Raw genomic sequence first — 20114 nt, 5'->3', positions numbered from 1 at the left:
TGAGGCTGTTTTATTTTTATGTATGACGATTATCACTTGACATTGCAAACCACAATTTTCCTAGCCTTTTCGAAACTATGTTTTAATACACACAATACGGGGAGGTTATGTACAAGGGCGAGCTTAACGCAAAGTTGGGTACTCAAACAGCAAACCTTAGAGCGATATAGAGATGAGATAGAGAGAAGCAAAGTATGTTGTGGTGAGCTTCCAGTCTAATTGGATGTAGTTGAGAACTAGTGCTTTACATGGAATGACTACCTATTGCGTATCTGACGGTAATCGTATGAAAAGATTTCGTGGATTTTATGGAGGCGAATGTAATAAAAAAAAGAGACGTAGATCCGCATCATCAATACGTGACCATCCTTATGCCAAAAATGCCTGAGTTGGTTTTCACCACTATTTAATATAAATAAGTGTTTACCTAACATTTCAAGGTTCAAGTTCCAAGTAAAATATTTTTTTTAAAGCTTGAAGCAGGATGGAACCGATACTATATCATCATCTGCCTAGCTTTTTCCCATCTATGTTCTGGTCGGCTTCCAGTCTCACTGAATGCAGCTGAGTACCAGTGGTTTACATGCAGCAACTGCCTATCTAACCTAAACCCTGACCTGGGCAACCAATACCCCTTGTTAAGACTGGTAGCAAGACTTTCTGGCTTCTACCCGTGTCGACTGCCAAATGACACCCGGAATACCCTACAGGTTGTCGTGCTTTCCGAAACACGCAAAGGATACTATAAATCAACAATAATTGTATAGTAGTAAATCTTCAAAGATATTTTCATGACTGAGTCATAGATACACGTGTCGATTGGTAGCAATACTCCTTCCTTCGTCTTCCTCTGTCTTCCTCCTATTGAGCAACGCTTGCTCGTGGTTCTAGGTGACCATCTTGGCATGACGAGTTTTTCGGGAGGCACATAAAATTTTGTGGGTACCGTCTGTCATTTGTATGTCTTTGGCAGTTCTCACGGGTAGTGAGTAGCCAAAAAGTCTGACAACCAGTCTCGTCAAGGCGTATCGTATTGCTCGAAGTTAACGATGACAGGTCTTATTCATGTTTTTATATATTATGTTTCCTTAAGATCAGCTCAGTTATCAAACACAGTTATGCTAGCCGTTTTTGAAAGCGTAACCAGCGTCTCGTGGAAACTACTGCTTGTACCGGGGTAAAATATACAGCCTATGTTACTCGGGAAGAGAGTAGCCTCTCAACAGTGAAAGTATTTTGAAAATTGTTTCATTAGTTTCGGAGTCATTATGATACAAACAAACAAACAAAAAAATATTTCCTCTTTATAATTTTAGTATAGTACAGATAATTGTAGTGGTTGAGAAATAGGCTAGATGATACGTGGTAATAAAAGTTTTAATTAATATTATAATTATGCACGCTTTTGTAATAGTTATAAAAAAACATTTTATTGCTCAATAAATCTTATTTAAACCGTTATATATAAAGATTATTAGAGGCGATAATCGATAATAAACAATGAGTTATTAATCATTTTGAACTGTTAACTAGATAAATATTATTTGTATTAAGTCTTGTAAAGAGGTTTTTTAGAGTTACATGTGTAAGCTATTTTGGAGGATAATATAATCTATACTAATATTATAAAGAAAAAACATTTTTACATTTGTTGGTTTGTATTCTAATGACTCCAAAAATACTAAATAGTAAAATTTTTTCACTATTGTAAAGCCACACTATTCTCTAGTACCTTTTATTGCTTTTATTTTATACCAGCACGGGCAGTAATTAATTACAGTAAAAACCTACGTGAAAACGGTGAGTTAATGATAAAAAATGCCCAAAACCAAAGACAATAAACTATTGTTGTTGTAAAATATAGTTATAATGTTCAGCCACTACTAAACCTTGCAATTTCTTTAAGCTGTGCCCTATAGGGTCCATATTAATTCTAGACTATAAAATGTAGGTACCACCATTATAGTGTATGGAATGCTAATATAGAATTGAGTATTGAGTATTTTCCATTTATTTAATGCAATATTAAATATTCTTATAAAATTCTATTTTTAAGCCGTACATAATTAGGAAGTAGGAAAGTAAGAAGAAATAATTTATTTTTCATTTATATTTAATTGAAGCCTAGTCGTTTCGAATCGCAATCAACAAATACCAGTGAAACTAATTAAAAATATTGCTCTAAAATAACTTTTAAGATGAAAGGCTGTAATATTCATATACAATGCTATTTATTTACTTTTATCCGACTTCAAAAAAGGAGGAGGTTCTCAAGTTGTGTTTTTTTGTCCTTGTTACTGTTTTTGTCGAAAATGCATGGAAACGTTCTTTCTTTATAATGAAAGAGTATAGTTGCAGTTGGGTCCCATTATTACTAAGTCGGTTCTGATGATAAAAACCCTGAGAAATTGGAAGTAACTCTTGATTAATATCACGAAAGATTGTGAACATAAATAAAATAAATAAATAAATAAATAATGCCGGGACATTTTTCACACACGGTCGGTTAGCCCCACGGTAAGTTATTAATTAACTTGTGTTATGGGTGCTAACACAACTGATAAACTACATATAACTACATATATATATTTATAAATACATATTATAACACCCAGACCACGGCCAACAAGCATGCTCATCACACAAATGTCGACCGAACTGAGAATCGAACCCGGGACCTCAGGTTCGGCAGTCCGGCATGGTGACCATTGCGTCATCGAGGTCGTACACATAGTATAATATTTGAACTATGCCTACTGATTATTTTCTATAAAACCTTTTATTATTAGGTACTATCAAAAAATCACTTGTTACTCTGTTGACTACAATTTATTATCCTGCATTGTCGATTTTAATTAAAAACAAAAATTAACAGTTATTTATAGTATTGTGATTGAATAATTTTCAAATACAATCGACGTTCCAAGCGAGTGCATAAATTATTTTTTCTCTATGTACGTAATATTAGGTGAGTATTTATATAAATGCGTCGCCTATTTGCTTGAAATTCACTCTTAGTGGAAACTCCCGCGCATCAATATCAAATTATTATCGAATAAAAAAATATCTCATTTAACAATAAAATAATTGAAAATTAATAGATAAAATTAAAAATAGGATTTATTAATTTAGAAAAAAAGTTTAAAAAAATATAAAAAATTGGAAATTCTAAAAAAAAAATGGAGTCAATTAAACCGTGTCCAATTTTCGAATTCAATGACAACCAATTGATGAACGTTCGGAAATGTTTCGGTTATGACGATATCAATAGGTTGAAACAAGACATAGATCAGTTGGAAGATTGGATCAAAAAGCAGCCCCACTTCAGGGTCAAAGAATTTGGTGAGTAAATTAAAAATATTCTAACTTTTACGTCGTACCATTTCTCATATCTTCATCTGCCTAGTCTTTTCCCAACTATGTTGAGGTCGACTTCCAGTCTAAACAGTTGAGTACCAATGTTTTAGGAGGGGCGACTATCCTATCCTATCGTCTACCAGTCTATCCAGAGGCAGCTGTGTACAAGGAGCGACTGCCTGTCTGACCTCCTCAACTCAGTTACCCGGACAACCCAATGCTCCTGGGTAAGACTTGTTAGACTTACTGGTTTCTTGTCTCATATTTAAAATTTGAATAATTCCGTGCGTGAAATTAAGCTAATTTGTAATGAAAATAAAGTATCCCACCCAAAACAAAAATGTGAAAGACTGCCAAGTTCGATAATATGGGTATGCTTCGCCTATAAAAGAAGTGAGATCTGAATAAGTACCAAGTTCCATACACATACCTCAGTTAAAAATAGTTACTTTTTAATGATGTTACTTGGCAAGTTTTAATAGAAAATTAAATACTTGATTCATTGCGTTTATTAGGTTTATAAAATGTGAAAACTTGTCAAGTAACATCATTAAAAAGTAACTATTTTTAACTGAGGTATGTGTATGGAACTTGGTACTTATTCAGATCTCACTTCTTTTATAGGCGAAGCATACCCATATTATCGAACTTGGCAGTCTTTCACATTTTTGTTTTGGGTGGGATACTTTATTTTCATTACAAATTAGCTTAATTTCACGCACGGAATTATTCAAATTTTAAATATGAGACAAGAAACCAGTAAGTCTAACAAGTCTTACCCAGGAGCATTGGGTTGTCCGGGTAACTGAGTTGAGGAGGTCAGACAGGCAGTCGCTCCTTGTACACAGCTGCCTCTGGATAGACTGGTAGACGATAGGATAGGATAGTCGCCCCTCCTAAAACATTGGTACTCAACTGTTTAGACTGGAAGTCGACCTCAACATAGTTGGGAAAAGACTAGGCAGATGAAGATATGAGAAATGGTACGACGTAAAAGTTAGAATATTTTTAATTTACTCACCAAATTCTTTGACCCTGAAGTGGGGCTGCTTTTTGATCCAATCTTCCAACTGATCTATGTCTTGTTTCAACCTATTGATATCGTCATAACCGAAACATTTCCGAACGTTCATCAATTGGTTGTCATTGAATTCGAAAATTGGACACGGTTTAATTGACTCCATTTTTTTTTTCAGAAAACTTTCCATTTTTTATATTTTTTTAAACTTTTTTTCTAAATTAATAAATCCTATTTTTAATTTTATCTATTAATTTTCAATTATTTTATTGTTAAATGAGATATTTTTTTATTCGATAATAATTTGATATTGATGCGCGGGAGTTTCCACTAAGAGTGAATTTCAAGCAAATAGGCGACGCATTTATATAAATACTCACCTAATATTACGTACATAGAGAAAAAATAATTTATGCACTCGCTTGGAACGTCGATTGTATTTGAAAATTATTCAATCACAATACTATAAATAACTGTTAATTTTTGTTTTTAATTAAAATCGACAATGCAGGATAATAAATTGTAGTCAACAGAGTAACAAGTGATTTTTTTGATAGTACCTAATAATTAAAAGGTTTTTATAGAAATAATCAGTAGGCATAGTTCAAATATTATACTATGTGTACGACCTCGATGACGCAATGGTCACCATGCCGGACTGCCGAACCTGAGGTCCCGGGTTCGATTCTCAGTTCGGTCGACATTTGTGTGATGAGCATGCTTGTTGGCCGTGGTCTGGGTGTTATAATATGTATTTAAATATGTATATATGTAGTTATATGTAGTTTATCAGTTGTGTTAGCACCCATAACACAAGTTAATTAATAACTTACCGTGGGGCTAACCGACCGTGTGTGAAAAATGTCCCGGCATTATTTATTTATTTATTTATTTTATTTATGTTCACAATCTTTCGTGATATTAATCAAGAGTTACTTCCAATTTCTCAGGGTTTTTATCATCAGAACCGACTTAGTAATAATGGGACCCAACTGCAACTATACTCTTTCATTATAAAGAAAGAACGTTTCCATGCATTTTCGACAAAAACAGTAACAAGGACAAAAAACACAACTTGAGAACCTCCTCCTTTTTTGAAGTCGGATAAAAGTAAATAAATAGCATTGTATATGAATATTACAGCCTTTCATCTTAAAAGTTATTTTAGAGCAATATTTTTAATTAGTTTCACTGGTATTTGTTGATTGCGATTCGAAACGACTAGGCTTCAATTAAATATAAATGAAAAATAAATTATTTCTTCTTACTTTCCTACTTCCTAATTATGTACGGCTTAAAAATAGAATTTTATAAGAATATTTAATATTGCATTAAATAAATGGAAAATACTCAATACTCAATTCTATATTAGCATTCCATACACTATAATGGTGGTACCTACATTTTATAGTCTAGAATTAATATGGACCCTATAGGGCACAGCTTAAAGAAATTGCAAGGTTTAGTAGTGGCTGAACATTATAACTATATTTTACAACAACAATAGTTTATTGTCTTTGGTTTTGGGCATTTTTTATCATTAACTCACCGTTTTCACGTAGGTTTTTACTGTAATTAATTACTGCCCGTGCTGGTATAAAATAAAAGCAATAAAAGGTACTAGAGAATAGTGTGGCTTTACAATAGTGAAAAAATTTTACTATTTAGTATTTTTGGAGTCATTAGAATACAAACCAACAAATGTAAAAATGTTTTTTCTTTATAATATTAGTATAGATTATATTATCCTCCAAAATAGCTTACACATGTAACTCTAAAAAACCTCTTTACAAGACTTAATACAAATAATATTTATCTAGGTTAACAGTTCAAAATGATTAATAACTCATTGTTTATTATCGATTATCGCCTCTAATAATCTTTATATATATAACGGTTTAAATAAGATTTATTGAGCAATAAAATGTTTTTTTATAACTATTACAAAAGCGTGCATAATTATAATATTAATTAAAACTTTTATTACCACGTATCATCTAGCCTATTTCTCAACCACTACAATTATCTGTACTATACTAAAATTATAAAGAGGAAATATTTTTTTGTTTGTTTGTTTGTATCATAATGACTCCGAAACTAATGAAACAATTTTCAAAATACTTTCACTGTTGAGAGGCTACTCTCTTCCCGAGTAACATAGGCTGTATATTTTACCCCGGTACAAGCAGTAGTTTCCACGAGACGCTGGTTACGCTTTCAAAAACGGCTAGCATAACTGTGTTTGATAACTGAGCTGATCTTAAGGAAACATAATATATAAAAACATGAATAAGACCTGTCATCGTTAACTTCGAGCAATACGATACGCCTTGACGAGACTGGTTGTCAGACTTTTTGGCTACTCACTACCCGTGAGAACTGCCAAAGACATACAAATGACAGACGGTACCACAAAATTTTATGTGCCTCCCGAAAAACTCGTCATGCCAAGATGGTCACCTAGAACCACGAGCAAGCGTTGCTCAATAGGAGGAAGACAGAGGAAGACGAAGGAAGGAGTATTGCTACCAATCGACACGTGTATCTATGACTCAGTCATGAAAATATCTTTGAAGATTTACTACTATACAATTATTGTTGATTTATAGTATCCTTTGCGTGTTTCGGAAAGCACGACAACCTGTAGGGTATTCCGGGTGTCATTTGGCAGTCGACACGGGTAGAAGCCAGAAAGTCTTGCTACCAGTCTTAACAAGGGGTATTGGGTTGCCCAGGTCAGGGTTTAGGTTAGATAGGCAGTTGCTGCATGTAAACCACTGGTACTCAGCTGCATTCAGTGAGACTGGAAGCCGACCAGAACATAGATGGGAAAAAGCTAGGCAGATGATGATATAGTATCGGTTCCATCCTGCTTCAAGCTTTAAAAAAATATTTTACTTGGAACTTGAACCTTGAAATGTTAGGTAAACACTTATTTATATTAAATAGGTGGTGAAATCAACTCAGGCATTGTTGGCATAAGATGGTCACGTATTGATGATGCGGATCTACGTCTCTTTTTTTATTACATTCGCCTCCATAAAATCCACGAAATCTTTCATACGATTACCGTCAGATACCAATAGTAGTCATTCCATTAAAGCACAGTTCTCAACTACATCCAATTAGACTGGAAGCTCACCACAACATACTTTGCTTCTCTCTATCTTCATCTCTATATCGCTCTAAGGTTTGCTGTTTGAGTACCCAACTTTGCGTTAAGCTCGCCCTTGTACATAACCTCCCCGTATTGTGGTGTATTAAAACATAGTTTCGAAAAGGCTAGGAAAATTGTGGTTGCAATGTCAAGTGATAATCGTCATACATAAAAATAAAACAGCCTCATATTTTAAAAATAAATTTAATCTAAAGGATAATGTCCTAAAGGTCCCCGGCATCCCCATGTATTGGTCTTGAATTTGGTCACGCTGTCTCTTCGACTCGTCTGTGCGGGCTTTATGCATCTCCTTTAGGAGTTCCTGGTGAGCTTCTGATGATAGGCACTTGACTAGATTTGCTGAAGCAGATAAGATTCAATTTATGTGAAAATTATGTGTCAAAATTAGGTAGCAATGAAAAAGTTAACACCAGAATTGTTTACATTATGAATAATTGTTTTGGTGTTGCCTCATACAATTATGATTGATATCTTTAATCTTGGCTGCATCAATTAGGCATGCTACTTGTTAAGCCTTTTCTATTGAACATGGATATCACTATAGACTATTTACTTTAAGTTTTTAGCAATAGAGAATTTAGAGACCCCGCGCACTGCAAACCTTTTGTTTGATTGAACTCATAGTCAATGTGGTGAAGAATGGTACACGGCCAAAAAATTTAAACTAAAAAGTTTGAATGTTCTAAATAAATCTGTCAACCAATTGTTTATTTTAGCTCCGTCAATAATTCTGGCATGGTGCTCTTAAAAAATAATACTCAAACTTACTTCTTCTGAAACAACAAACTCACCATGCAAAATCTTGATCGACTGTTCTTTCCCTCCATACTCTTCAGGCAGAATATCCACTGGCAGGAACTCTTTCAATCCTTCTACGGTAGAAGCCACATGGATCCTGCTTGCTATCTTCTCTGAGAAGAACGGCTTCACGATCTTCACGAAGCCATCAATAAACTTGGACCCGGTTAGGAATATTATGCCTTTTATTTTTGTGCCATAGCCTTCCTGTAAAGGTAAAAAAAATATAAGTACACAATGATATTTTTGCAAAGACTTTTTATGCAAAGGCTCTGAGACTTTTTTTTTTCGACGACGTAAAAAATCATCAAATGACCCCTCCCGCTGTGGGTTAGCAGCGGTGAGGGAGTGTCAGACTCTTACTGACTAAAAACCGTCGTGTTCCGTCATAGGCTTTTATGTACCAGGGCCGCGATATCTCTTTCGAACAACCCGCAGCTTTCGAACAACCCGCAGCTAGGCTTTGAGACTACGTGGATTTTGTTATATTTAAATGGTAATAATGCCAAGCCTCCGGATTGGTGTTCGCTGAGAGAGGCTTCTGTTCCCAAATGGACAGCAATAGGCCGATATGATTGATATATTTAGTGTTTATAATGAAATCAGTATTATTTGGATTGGGAATATATGTGTTCACGAACTAGAAGTAGACTAAACATTGAGTTGAGTATTGATACTTATTCCTTCCCACTTACGTTATGATTGGTATGAACTGCTGCAAATCAACCAATTGAGTTTCGACAGAAACATCGGCTGCACTGGTATCGAAAATATCTCCAATTAAGGTAAATCCTCTGCAGTAGTCATTTGACTTCAGGTATTCTGCTGTCTGAAACAGTTTTATAAGATAAATCATTAATAATTATCGAATATTAAAGGTTATATGAACATATGCCATTTCTTAGTACTTTTTTGTTGTGGATTGGTAATTTCATACTCTAAAGTCTAGGTTTCTAAACTCAAAATCAATTATTCAACCTTGGCTACTAAACGGCACTTTTTGAACGTCATTATTAAAGAGATTTCCCGAAACGTATACTCTTCACCTCATGTATTTTCGCAGGGAAGAAGAAATGGCGCAAAACACTCCCCGCAAATAATTGGTATCCGTGATATGGGTTGGGTCTGGCTTTTTATCAAACCAGTAAACTTATCCTTGGGATTTCGGTTTAGGAGGGTATCACGATTTACAAACTCAGTAGGGCAAACAAAATAATTAGAAGTAAAAATAAAACCGACTCCCAAAAACACTGAAAAGCAAAAAAAAAACTATTCTTAGGTGCATCGGCCTAGAAGTCGGTGTCTAATGGGTGTAACTAAGTTTATAAAGCCACCGACTTCTAGGCCGATGCACCTAAGAATAGTTTTTTTTTTTTGCTTTTCAGTGTTTTTGGGAGGCGGTTTTATTTTTTTGTAAAAAGTGTTTTATTTTTAGCTTTTCAGTGACAAGCATAGTTGTCACTATCCGCATGTCATATCCGCAGTGGAAAGTTCTCATCAATACGAACAATATAAGCCCAAGCACGAGGTAGTTTACATATTCAATTGTCGAGTTCCCTCGACCTTCGCTGGTCTCCATCATCAGGTCAGCTTCAAACCTTCACTGTGCAAAGGTCTCGTCAATATGAACAAAATAAGCCCAAACACGAGGTAGTTTTTTACACATTCATTGTTCAAGTTCCCTCGACCTTCTCTGGTCTTCATCATCAGGTCAGCACCAAGCCTTCACCATTGCATAGTGTTATCAGACATGCGCCTTAGTGTCAAGTTTTTACCCTACGTATGCCTACGATTTTCGAAAGTTGCCCTCGATTTCTCAGGGTTTCCATCATCAGATCCTGACCTGGTGACTATGGGACCACCTGGGAGGTAAAACCCTATCAAACAAAAAAAAAATTTTGCAAATCGGTCGAGGCGTCTCTGAGAAATCGTGAACATACATAAAAAATAAAAAAAAAAAAAAAACAGATCCCGACGAATTGAGAACCTCCCTCCGTTTTGGGAAGTCGGTTAAAAATACTTACAATGACAAAGAATTTGAATAGCAAATTGTAGTCAGTTTGGCTAATGTCAGAGTCCGCTCTCACTTTCACGATGACTACCCTGTGGTATTCTTCTGTTAGAGTCGGCACGAGAGCAAAGTAACTGGAAAAGAAAAAAAATATAAAATTATTTTCAAGAATATTTTCTGCATCTCTCACAGTCCAGAAACGTAGACTCAAAAAAAACGGAATGTGCTATTGTGGAATATAATCATATTCGAAAGAGAATCTACCAAAGTTTAAAGCTTTGAGGGCGCCTGCACAAAGATTTTCAGCAAAATACCACACCGCACATTGCCTCAAGTACTGCCTACGTGCAGCTACGTTTATCATATGTAGATAAACTACATAACCGAGAAAGGAAAGATGACCGGAAAAGCCATAAGAAGATATAGGTCAATCGTCTTCTTGTAGGTCAATCGTATTCTTGTAGATAAGGTAACGTACGGTAGGCGTGACTAGAACTAACAAGGCCTTTCGGGATCCTTGTCAAATCAAAACTAATCGGTCTATAATTGGTTTTTCATTGACCGGCGATTTTATTATTCAAGACATAAGTGTATAATATTGGTTTAGTTATGTATGTAAGGTTAAAAATAGGCGGTGAACTTACCCCTCTATCCAACATTCTAGCTATCTCGCTCTCCATGAGGTTGGTGGTATCAAAATACTTCGGCATCAATGTTCTAAAGGTGCACATTTTTTGTCTATTTGTGTCGTTCGCCCGTTCTAGGGAACCTTTGCTCGTTACTATACCCCTTTCTTATGTAGGCTTTATCTGGAAATAGTAAAAGAATAATCATCACTATATGCCTTTAAAATCTTACTATCCCATTGCAGGCTGCAGGATTGCGTTGAGAAAGCAAGGGTTGGCGATTTCAGACTTTTTAATTCAAGGGCTCCGTTCCTGTATCTCGCGCTCGCCCTCATCGGCAAGCATGGGCCCTAGTATAGTTCGGCCATTCAGAGAATGCGTTCCTGACACGTCGCGATTGAACTGACGACGTAATAACATTCATTGATTATTGATATAATAATGTTGTTTTAATGCTCCTCAATTGTTAAAACGGTAAACAACCAGCAAAAATATTTTTATCGTAACTGCAACGCCATTGCAAAGTTACGTCGTCAGTTCAATCGCGACGTGTCAGGAACGCATTCTCTGAATGGCCGAACTATAGTAAATTTATTAGGCCCACACAAATTATTGTCTCTAGTAAGTAAAACAACGTATGGATTATTGGGAATAGCTACACATGGCAAGTATTAATTTAGAAAAGCTACATTGGTAAATTACATAGAATCAAAACCGCACTCAGAGTACAGACGCATGGCAGTTTGCTAGTAAATAGATTGTAAATTTCATGCAGAAAGCCTCTATGTTATGTGTCCAAATTAAATGACATGAGATTAAAAGATAAAATTATAATATTTTTTTTATTTTCATGAAACACTTGGTAACAACATAAATGAGAAATTGTAAAGTACAAGCATATTTAATTACGTTGGCAACTAACTTCATAATACTTTTGCAAGCCTTGAAAAACAAGTTTTTTTTTTACGTAAACTAAGTAATAACACGTTTGTGACACGTAAATTGTAGTTTTGTACAAAAAACTGTTTGTATGTCAGACAATAGTTAGGGTTCTGTAGACTTCAATTTTGTAATCCACATCTGACTAAAATGCAATCTGCCTGTCTGTCAATCTTTTTTTAGTAAATAAATGAGCAGAATTCCATGAAACTTGAATAAAATCTGGACTACTAAATTAGTTAAATTATGGTTATCAATACTCCCAATAGTTGATTTAGTGAAGAATTTTTTTTGTTTGTTTGTAGTGCTCCAAAAGTTGTGAACCGATTTAAAAATGTTTTCACTGTTGGACAGCTATACTCTTCACGAGTAACATAGGCTACATTTTATCCCTACAACGGGCAGTAGTACCCACAGGGCGCGGGGGTGAAACCGCGCGAAAATGGCTAGTAAACCATATACTAGAAACAGCCTGTTACGTGCAAAATACATAAATACTTGATAATTGTCCTAACCACATACTAATATCTTCAACATAAACTACATAAACGTTTTAAAGAACACGCTGAAGTCAAGTTTTTGAGGAAAAAGTCAAAGTATAACAATTAGTTGACCCCTAACACAGTAAATGACACATAAGAATGAAATAACGGTATAATTATACTTTAGAATCACGAATGGTCAAAGAAATATATGGCTTTATTCTTTTCTAGCACTCCTATATGCCAACCTGACAGAGATTTGCGAATTAGATTGTCATGAAGGTATTCCTCAATTCCTCCCATTTTATTTATTCCAACAATAGGTCAATCAATACAATAAAATCGTGGAAAACTATAAAACTACTAGGGCAACTTGCAGGTTTAATCACCCAAACAAGCCAGTGCCATACTTTTGTCAAATCCACCTGAAAGTCGCTGGTATGGAATTGTATCAACGACTGCGACTGTGTAACAATCGAAGACTAATCTAGACACACGGCAGTGTGTCCGCCAAGTTCGAGCAAAAAAAGCGACACACCGGCCGTGGGTTATATTACACGAACCATTTCGGGCCAATTCGATACATATATTACAATGCCCAGCTTTACGTACCCTTAAGGGCATGGGAATGGCTTTGTGACAGTTCTGAACCATCAGATTTTGCCCGATATTGGAATCGAACACCGATCTGCATAAGTCACAGTCAGCCCTGGGTCTCCGAAACCAAGCAGCTCAGCTGCTGATATAAAAATAATGATAACTGTTATACTCACTATAATCTTTCTTAATTAAATGTTCCTGTGTCTGCAACCATTTATCTATAATAGCGATAGCTTGCTCTCTATTTTGTTTATTATCTAGATTATTTTCCTTTCTTATATCTGCTACTACTTGTGGTCCGTATCTGACTAGTTGGCTTTCTGGTTCTATTATATCATCCATGTTTGAAGAAATGGTGGTATTGGTGGTAAGCTTCTTAATTTGGTCTTCAGTTTTTTGAGGTACTGGCTCTGCAATGAAAATTAGTGTAATATTAGAGGTATGATGACTACTGCTGGGTAAAAGTTGGTTGTAAGATTAATTTGTCATCATAATAAAAAAAAAACTCGTTAACAATTTCGATACAATTTTCTCAGATTTTAGAACACATTATTCATTTAAAATACACAGGTATCTATTTGTACTACTTTAAGGAGTGCGGTATATATTTTTTCTGTTACAAATTGGTGTTAATTGGAGGCTCACAGATTAACATTTTAAATTGAACTTGTTCAAATCCAAGATACACAAATACTGTTTTTTTTTCTGCTATTGATTCATGACAAAATCTTTTTTATTATTAAGTCATTGTTTTAATTTAAAGACTTTTAACACAGTAAGAATAGAAAATAATTAATTCACTAACCTTAACCAACGTTCTGTCTTATGATCGGTTCATTTGAGACTGACTACATTATACAACGTTTAACCATGTACCACAACGATTATAAGGTAAAATAAGGTTTGCTACAAACTAAGAGATTTTGAAACTGACTTGACGCAACTTTTTGTCGTCTTAAGTAGCAAATGTTAAATTACGACAGTCAGTCGTTTATTGTAAACTTAAATATAATTTGTAATTTTATTTTGAGGAAGCAATTTCACAAACTCAAAAATAATACAGGCCAATTTTTTTGGTGTCAAATTCCGAGGTGGGTGCAGCGTGAGATAGCGTCAGACTCTTACTAACTAAAACTCATCATGTTCCTTCTTAAGCCCTTTAAATACCAGGGTCTGTAAATCTTTCGGAAAATCCTGCAGCCCGGAAATAATATTAGCCTTACACGACATTACTAATTCTGTAAAGTAATAGAATGAGCTTACAAATAACGTTAAAAATGGAGATCTATTGCGTAAAATGCGATTCATCGTAAAAATAATTTTCTGTACAATTCTTAATTTTAATGTCGTCCATAGTTTCATGAAGAGGTCGTGGCAAATAGTGTTCGGAAAGGCTAGGCACATGAGATATAGATTTAATGGCATACAATAGATATAGATTTAATGGCATACAATAAAAAAACAACAATAGTAAATGCGCTTTTAACGCCTATGTAGATGCCTTCTTAAAATTCGTCGGTACATATTGTGAGACGGTAGACACTACATACACGGGTGCAGACTGATTAATGATACACAATACAGCTCGTTGGATGATTCGCGACTAACAAAGAATATTTTGGGTACCAAGTTGCATTAAACTCAGAAATAACTTTATATCTATTTTTATTTTTACTATGTTGATGTTGTTTTATACATGTTATGGACCAAGTGATAAATTGAGCAGTATACATAATGCCCGGTCATTATGAAAAATGCCCAATATGAGAGTGCAATTTGATAATAATTATTCAATTAATCAAATTGACCGGGCACTATACATATTGCCCATGACCTTTTGGGCAAAGTATACAAGCAACGTAATAACATATTTATATTCAATTTTTTATTGTTATTGCCATTTAATTTAAAATTAACTAAATATTAAACCACTTAAATAATCAGCCTCATGATTTGGATTAATTATGAAGGACTTCTGCCTTAAAAATCCACTAGTTTTTGCATTTAAAAGTTAAGGAAAGTCATATTTAAAGGGTGCTTATTAAACAGGCTCCTTTTTAATATAATTATTCGCCCCGAATAATGTATGTTGCCTTCTTAATTACTAAGTCAGCCACAATTAACGAGCATCTAAATAATACTATCTCAGCCACTCGTTATCTTCTAAGTAAACCACTCTAAATACAACTCCGCATGATGGTTATTTTTTAGCATCTAAATTTGTAGCATGCATTCTAACAGTAAACTTCTAAAATACTATTAAATGACATCATAAAATTTATTTATTTAGCTTCTAATTTTTTAACTCAGTACGTTTAAAATGTAAGCAAGCAACATGCAGCAAGCATGGCTTCTGTCACGGCTCCGGTGCTGCGGGGCTCCGGCGGTCCCATGCGAGCTTATCGTCGCAGATGGTTTTCACGCTCACCGCCGCAGCTTCGGCTTGCTGGCCGGCTCAGCCGGCCAGCCTCAGCGCGTCGGCGAGCGTTAAAACTACCTGCGCCTCAGCTCGCAGGCCGCCTCGCCCCTCCACACTTACGCGGTTTTGAATTGCACTCTAGGGGTAGGACAGACAAGACTACGTGGAGGTCGGTTTTGCAGCGATACGTTTTCGTCACATCATCCTCCGAGCCTTTTTCCCAAACTATGTTGGGGTCGGCTTCCAGTCTAACCGGATGTAGCTGAGTACCAGTGCTTTACAAGGAGCGACTGCCCTATCTGACCTCCTCAACCCAGTTACCCCGGGCAACCGTTACGTGGGATACGTTTTCGTCACTAACTTCAATTTTTTGCTTTATTATCAAATTGCCCAACTGTCATGTAGCAATATAATAATGCCCGTGCAATGTGATAAATAATGAAGTTAAGATAGTTATTAATCACTTGGCCCGATAAAGCTAGACATTATTCATAATGCTCGGGCATTATTTATAATGCCCGAATTAATCACATGGTCCATAACATACATACTCATTATCGAGATTTAAAAACTTAATAAATTCATTTGGATTTTTTATTTTCGGCGACACAAAAGTCGCTTACAGTTGCCCCACTTTGTATGTGAAAATAAACCGAAGTTGCTAAACTTAGTGGGACATAATATTTTTTTTTTTTCAAAGATTAATTACCTTTGTGATAAATTCTTTGGATAAGAATTCATAAGTACATTCATAATATACTGAGTAGAGATCTAATTGGCTTCTTTGGCTGTTTGCAAATGATCCACTTCTAAATACTTTATTGACTTATATTAAAACTATATTATGTACTTTAGTTATTCTCAACAGTTTAGTCAAACATTTGTCATTGGTCAGTCACATTTTGCCAATCTACGAACATATCGAATCCCAAAAATAAATAGTAGGTACTTTTTTGCACACAATTACCTATGTTCTTTTAAGAAATACAGTTCTTGAACCCCAATAATATAACAAGCTTTCCCATGTATAGGAATTAGATTTTTACTTCAAATATAAGTACATTCAACATACCGAAAGGTATATATTTTTTTGCATGTTTGTTTTTGTGAACTTTGTTTTTTTTTTATGATTTTTTGTTTTATTTCGGTTCTTTTAAATTAAGTTACCAAAACAATGTCATATCAAAGACATTTAAAAAAATATTTTCCTAAAATTACACGAATTTACGTCAAGAGGTACTAAAATAAAATAATACAGGTAATCAAAATGACTCGTTTGTAAACAACCTTAGATTTCTAAATACTTGACTAAGGTATTATTATTGACGTAAGTAGTAATAAGTATGTGTTATGTGATGTCAAGTTTATATCCATATACAACAGAAACCATTATTATATATAACAAGTTATAATAGAAGGTCATTTTTGGGCTAACCTATTTCTAGGTATTCATGTGTCTACTATTTCTAGCTTTTTACTACTTTTAGCTTTTACTATTTTTAGCTTTGACTGCCTCGTTGGTCTAGTGGTCGCAAGCGCGGCTGCTGTGCTCGAGGTCTCGGGTTCGATTCCCGGGTCGGGCCGAAATCGCTTTGTGGGTTTCTTAAACTTTCACAAAGCAGCCCGTAGTCTGGAAGTTGGTGATTGATTCACCCGTGCATCGGAGAGCACGTAAATGTCGGTCCTGCGCCTGATCTCTTTCCGGTCGTGTCGGATGCCGTCCCATCGGGTTATGAGAGTGAAGGAATAGGGAGTGCACCTGTGTCTGCGCAAATGCTCGTGCACTATAATATGTCCTGCGCAGCTGGCTGATCTCCTTAAGTGAGAACAGCCGCCGTGGCCGAAATCGGCCGTGGACGCCATTATTTCTAGCTTGGCGAGATCCAAAAAAAAAGATATTCATATAAATCAGTTAAACTTTTTGAAATAAATGAGTTTAATGTGCAATGGGCGGATTGTGATATTTTTCAATTCGGTCAAGTAGTTTTGGAGCCTATTCATGTCAAAAAAATGTACCATCAAATCTTTCTTCTTTACACCTAATGTTATTAATGTAGAGTAAATTATGAAGTACTTACAGCTTTTGCCCGCAACTTCGTTCGCGTGGAATAGTGACTACCAGCAGATTTTTGATTTGACCAATAGATGGCGCTATATGTCCGGAATATATTTTTTTTTTTTTGTAATAAAAACTATCCTATGTCCTTTCTCAAGTTTCAAACTATGTCTGTACCAAATTTCATACAAATCGGTTTAGTAGTTTAGGCGTGAAGAAAAGACAGACAGACAGACAGACAGACAGACAGAGTTACTTTCGCATTTATAATATTAGTTTGGATTTGGATTTTACTCAGGACGGTAAAACGGAAGCTATAGGTACTAACAGTCGATAATTACACCAGTCTAATTATGAAAAGTACCACAGCTGCACTTAACTAAATCTGGTTAAACTAGACACTGACCCCGACATAGTTGGAAAAGGCTAGACAGATTGAACTTATACTTCAAAAGAGGATAAACTCTTAATGAGAAAATGGCTGTTCATAAAATACTGAGATACACAAAAGAACTGACGGAGCCAACATTTATTCTTTTGTTTTTTTGGACATCATCAAAAAGTATGAGAATATTGAACGATGAAGAATGTCATTTGTGAGATGACGGCAGAGAGAATAGTGTAGGAGTGTGGAAGCAGAAAACATGCTGCGCCCACTCTATGAAAATTGAGATAAGGGCAGGAGAAAAAAGTGGCAAAAATTTACTCAATAAAACCTGTTTGTAATCCTTCTGGAGCCTGTAGTGTACCAGAGCCGTGGTACTAACTTAGGAATTATTTAAGTCAAGTGGTTCTTCTATTCCATTCACATTGGAATATGGTATCCGTCACTATAATAATTTTCTTCACAAACACTTCACAATTTCACACTACATATTTTACAGTCCGAATATTTTTTGAAAATATCTGGGTATAATAAATTATTCTACCTCAATTTCACTGATACTACTCACTGATACCTACCTGATCTTAGACTAGACTAAAACCAGAAGCATTGTTATCAGATCACCGGTGTTATCTGATAACAGAATGACATCACAATGGCTTCTTCAAGTTCATATGTGGAACATTGGGTAGAAAATATTTACATCTATTGAAAGTATAAAACGTATTAAAATTTAAACTATGTCATTTTGTTTTCAGAAATACTATTAATCAAAATATTAGTTTTTTGCAGTGAATTAGGAATCAGTTATTTTTAGAAACATTGTTAAACTTATGTCAATCTTTTTTTAACTTTTAGCTAATCGTTTATATTGTTTTTTAATCATATGTTCATGTATTACGAGTATATTGCCCTATTTGACAGTGTCGGAGGGCAATGAACTTGAAGTTTTCAAGCCGTCAATCAAATAAATATCTTTGTCTTTAGTTTTTGCTATTTGTACGTAAAAACAAGTGTAATGTTGGCGTCTATTAATAAAACATTATCATGATAAAGGTATTCATTTGTTCATAGAATAAGTTTACATACTTAGAGCGGTTGGATTCATCTGCCTAGCCTTTTCCCGACTATGTTGGGGTCGGCTTCCAGTCTCACGGGGTTAAACGGATGCAGCTGAGTACCAGAGTTTTAAAAGGAGCGACGGTTTGCCTACCTATCTAATCTTCTCAAACCAGATACGCAAGCCACCCAATACCCCCAGGTAAGACCTGGTTGTCAGACTTACTGGCTTCTGACTATCCTCAAGACTCAAATATTTTTGGAGTTGGATACTTTAATTTGAATACGAATTCACATACTATGAAGTTGACATACACTACTTACTTACAGTATTATCTTGATCCAAAAATAAAACAAAAAAAAAAAATCCTATTTCACTTCACAAAGAACAGCTAACATACACAACATTTTGTCTTACAAAAACAAACTCGGTAGTCAGATACAATCGGCCTAGCCACTTGTTTATATTAGCTATCTGCCTGTAATATTATCTCGACAAGTGTTCATTATGTTGATTGTCGTTATTACATGTTTCTTCATAAACGTAGTGTTACGATATTTACGGAAATTGTTTGAAGGTTTGAGGTTATTTCGTCTTTTGTATGGGGGTTCCGTAGGTTAATTTAGGTTTTTTTTTCTACACTCTGAAGGTACGATAAACTGATGGGCCCCGACCGCAAATGACAGCATTTGAACATCTTTGATAGTCGTTAAGGGTAGTTAGTAGCAAGTAAGTCTGACAATCAGTCTTACCAAGGTCTATTAGGATCGCACTGGTCCCAACTGCATCTGGTTGAGACTGGAAGCCGACCCCAACATAGGTGGGAAAACGCTAGACCGATTTACTCTAGAGTTCGAGAGGGTCTCGTGGCTAAGTGACAGCCATACGGCTTCTATTGTTGGTCCGAGGTAGACCAATCATATCTTAACGGAGTTTCTCTGGTTCGCATGGAAAAATAATTTGTGGGTCCCAGCTGTCATTTAAACTTCTTTAGCAAGAATTATAATAAGTAGTCAGAAACCAAAAAGTTTCACAAAGGGTATCAGGTTCCCTGGGTAAAGTCATCCATATAAAACTCTAGTTTTTAGCTGCACCTGGTAACACTGAAAGCTGAACCCAACACAAGAAAACGCTGAACAGATGATTATTATACTGATGGTACCCTGTAAGTTAAGATTGATTGAA

At 35.3% G+C, this 20114-nt stretch overlaps 1 pseudogene; it reads right to left on the bottom strand.

Annotated features, from left to right (window-relative positions):
- Positions 1–7746: 7746 nt before the first annotated feature.
- LOC124645570 lies at positions 7747–15983 on the bottom strand (annotated as a pseudogene).
- Between the last annotated feature and the right edge of the window lie 4131 nt (positions 15984–20114).

Source organism: Helicoverpa zea, unplaced genomic scaffold (assembly GCF_022581195.2).
Source record: "Helicoverpa zea isolate HzStark_Cry1AcR unplaced genomic scaffold, ilHelZeax1.1 pri_000117Farrow_1, whole genome shotgun sequence".
NCBI classification, from domain to species: Eukaryota; Metazoa; Arthropoda; class Insecta; order Lepidoptera; family Noctuidae; genus Helicoverpa; species Helicoverpa zea.
This window is presented reverse-complemented; position numbering and strand designations above follow the sequence as displayed.